The sequence below is a fragment of the Lycium barbarum genome, chromosome 8, assembly GCF_019175385.1.
Source record: "Lycium barbarum isolate Lr01 chromosome 8, ASM1917538v2, whole genome shotgun sequence".
Taxonomy (NCBI): Eukaryota; Viridiplantae; Streptophyta; class Magnoliopsida; order Solanales; family Solanaceae; genus Lycium; species Lycium barbarum.
In genome coordinates, this window is record NC_083344.1 from 17933487 (window position 1) to 17937562 (window position 4076).

Genomic DNA, 4076 nt, shown 5'->3' on the forward strand with positions numbered 1-4076 from the left:
TACTTTGAGATAAATTGTGAATCGGCTTCTATGCTATGAACTTTGTTGTTACGTTTGGCCTAGCTACTCGGGAGGAAGGGTAGCCACTATGGATCCTAGTATGATAATTCCTAGCCATTCGGGAGGAAGAGTGGCCACTTCCGGGTTCGCTACCTGGCGTGTGATTATGCCTAGCTATTCGGGAGGAAGGATAGCCATCATTGAATTTCATATTCCGGTGTGGTGCACTGTGACAAGGGAACCTCTACGGTCACCCCTTCGATGCGCTTGATTCTTGGGCCTGTATTGACATATGTGATATTCTTATTTTCTCATGAAATTTTTGTTGTTAATTATGATCAATTAAAAGGCATATTTGAAGTTGTACCTTGACAAAAGACCGTATAAGAGATTTTGATAATTCTTATTGAGATACAAAAACTGAATAACTATTCTTACCTTGGTTTTCACATGATTTTCAAGACTGATTTCTTTATGTATTATTGTACTTTATTTTCATATCATTTGTTGTCCCCGAGGCACTCACTGAGTATGAAGTACTCAGGCATACCATTGTTGTTTTTTTATGGCATGTTAGGTAACATTGAAGAGCAGGTTCTTGATACTCCGGGCATTTAGGAAGGACTTGCGGTTGCTGCTAATTTGGTGAGCCCACACATTCATTCGTGGGACACCCTATTTATTTAATTCCATTTATTTATATTAGTCTCCGGGCTGCGTCCCGATGAGTTAGACATTCATTCCTTATTCTTGGAAGCTCCTTAGTATACATTTGAATGTGGGTAGAAGATGAGTTGTTGTTTAACTCTTTCGGGCACACTATCATGTTTTGGTTGAATTATATAAATTATAAAGACATCCGCTGATTTAACTCTTATATTTATGATCTGTTTGCATTTATTTTATTAAACTGTTGGAGGCGAATGTTGAACCTGGCGGGTTCAAGTGTTATTATTGCATCATTTAGGTTCTTCCGATGTTGTTCATGACGTCGGATGTCGGTCACGTCTAGGGTGGGTTTTGAGGCGTGACAAGCTTGGTATCAGAGCCTAGGTTTAAATATGTCCTAGGATTGTCGTCTGTGTCTGTGGAGCTGTGTCTAGTGGAGTTTTCCTTGTGCAGCCAGATCACCTTCATGACTAAGAAAATCCCAGGACATTTATAGGTGTTTCCTATTCTTCTTTTTAGGATCATTCTAATTCGCTCGTTAATTCGTGCCTTGTAGAAATGACTCTGACGCGATCAAAAAATGTTAAACGAGGACGTCCCGCGAAAGTTAGCCGAAATCTTGGGGGCACGAATGCTGGTAATTGAAATGATGCTGGAAATCAAGCACCACCTCCAGCTCCACCTGCTCCTGATGTTCCTGTTGCGGGTGTACCTGAGATAGGTACTATGCAAATGACTATTCAAATGTTGACTGCATTGGTTGCTGCTCAGCAGCAGCGTGGAGGTGTGGGACCTCATGATGGAGGCAGACTTAAGCAATTCCTCGACTTGAAGTCACCAGAGTTCTTTGGGTCACGAGAGATGGATGACCCCCAACACTTTTTAGATGAGACCTTCAAGGCATTGAGGGCAATGGATGCCCGGGATTCCGAAGCTGTAAGGCTTGCTTCTTAGCAGTTGAGGGATGTTGCTCACGTATGGTTTGAGATGTGGAAATCTGAGAGGGATGACGCTGCTTTAGCTCCGACATGGGCTGAATTTGAAGAGGCGTTCATGGAAAGGTTCTTGTCTAATGAGGAAAGAATTGCTATAGCTACAAAGTTTGAAAAGCTAGAGCAGGGTAACAAGCCCGTTTGTGAGTATAGTTTGGAATTCACCCGTCTGTCAAAGTATGCTTTATACATGATTCCGACTGAAAAGCATAAGTTGACTCGATTTGTGAAAGGCTTGGTACCACGTATCAAGTCTACATATGCTGCTGTTGCTATGTCTCCTACTTGTACTTTCTCATCTTTAGTTGGGTTTGCTGAGCAATAAGAGAGTTGGAAAAATGAGGAGAGAGTGGATCGAGATCAGAACAAGAAGGCCCGATCGGCTGGTGGTTTCAGTGGTAATAATTATAAGGGAGGGCAGAGTAAAGGGTATTTTGCACCTGCTCAGTCTAGAGCTTATTCCCATGCTAGTGTGCCTTCTGGTAGGCAAGGCCAGAAAAATAATAATAATAATAATAATAATAATAATAATAATAATAATAATAATAGTAAGTTTTCGCATGGAAGTAGTCGTCCGCCAGGGTGGGAAGAGCGTATCTGTCATCATTGTGGGATTAGAGGCCACATCAAAAGGGAATGCAGAAAGTGGCCACGTGAGATGGCTGCTATGAATAACCAAAAGGATGATTCGCCTGCTTCTGCATTTCCTAGAAATCCTCCTGCTGGTAATGCTAACAATAATAATCATAATTTTCGTAACAACGGCAAAGGAAAGGAAGTTGCTAATACTTCTGGTGGAAGGACAGCTCGAATTTATGGGCTGACTCATAGGGAGGCAGTTGAGGCTTCTGACGCTGTGGTTACAGGTATCCTTACCATCTGTTCTCATGATGCTTACTCATTGATTGATCCGGGTTCAAATTTATCCTATGTGACTCCTTATTTTTCTCTTGATATGGGTATGAAACCCGAACCATTGTTGGAATGCTTTGCTGTTGATACGCCTTCGGGTGTTCCGGTTATTGCTTCTAGAGTGTATAGAAATTGTGTTGTTGTGATTAAAGGCCGTGAGACTGTGGCTGATTTTTATGAACTTGAGATGGTGGATTTTGATGTAATTATGAGGATGGACTGGTTGTCTGCGTGTTATGCTAATGTGGATTGTCGCCATAAGTTAATTCGTTTCGCCTTTCCCATTGAGCTTGTTATTGTGTGGGAGGGTGAAATTGCTAAGCCAAAGGGTAGATTTATTTCCTATCTTAAGGCTCATAAGATGATTACTAAGGGGTGTATTTACCATTTGGTTGCTGTTAATGTTACAAAAGCCGTAGTACCTGAATTTGCATCGGTTCCCATAGTCAGTGATTATCCTAAAGTATTTCCTGAAGATCTTCCTGGTATTCCTCCTGATAGAGTTATTGATTTTGGGATTGATGTTATCCCCGACACCCAATCTAATTTTATTCCACCTTATCGTATGGCTCCATCGGAGCTAAGGGAATTGAAGGACTTGTTGGATAAGGGTTTCATCTGACCAAGTTCCTCACCTTGGAGTGCTCCAGTCTTGTTTGTTAGGAAGAAAGACGGTTCCCTAAGAATGTGTGTTGACTACCGTCAGCTTAATAAAGTGACCATTAAGAATAAGTATCCCTTGCCTAGGATAGATGATTTGTTTGACCAACTTCAGGGTGCTAAGTTCTTTTCAAAGATTGACCCGAGGTCTGGATATCATCAATTGAAGATAAAGGAGGAGGATATCCCGAAAACTGCTTTTCGTACTCGTTATGGGGCACTTTGAGTTTCTAGTCATGTCATTTGGCTTGACTAATGCACCTGCTGCATTCATGGATTTAATGAACCGTGTTTTTAAGCCACATCTAGACCGATTAATTATTGTGTTTATTGATGACATTTTGGTGTACTCTAAGAATCATGAGGATCATGCTAATTATTTGAGGATAACTTTAACAACACTTGAGGAGAACGAGCTTTATGCAAAATTCTCTAAGTGGTAGTTCTGGCTTGAGTCTGTGTCTTTCTTGGGTCACGTGGTGACTGCTGACGGCATTAAAGTAGACTCTCAGAAAATTTCAGCGGTTAAGGATTGGCCTAGACCAACTAGTGCGACGGAAATTCGTAGTTTCTTAGATCTGACAAATTATTACAGAAAGTTTGTGGAAGGTTTTTCGTCCATAGCCTCACCATTGACTAAATTGACATAGAAGACTGCTAAGTTTCAGTGGTCCGAAGCTTGTGAAAAGAGTTTCCAAGAGCTTAAGACAAGGTTGACTTCGGCTCCTATTTTGACTTTACCTTCTGGGTCTGGTGGATATGTGGTGTATTGTGATGCCTCTAGAATTTGTTTGGGTTGTGTATTGATGCAGAACGGTAAGGTGATTGCTTATGCTTCGCGTC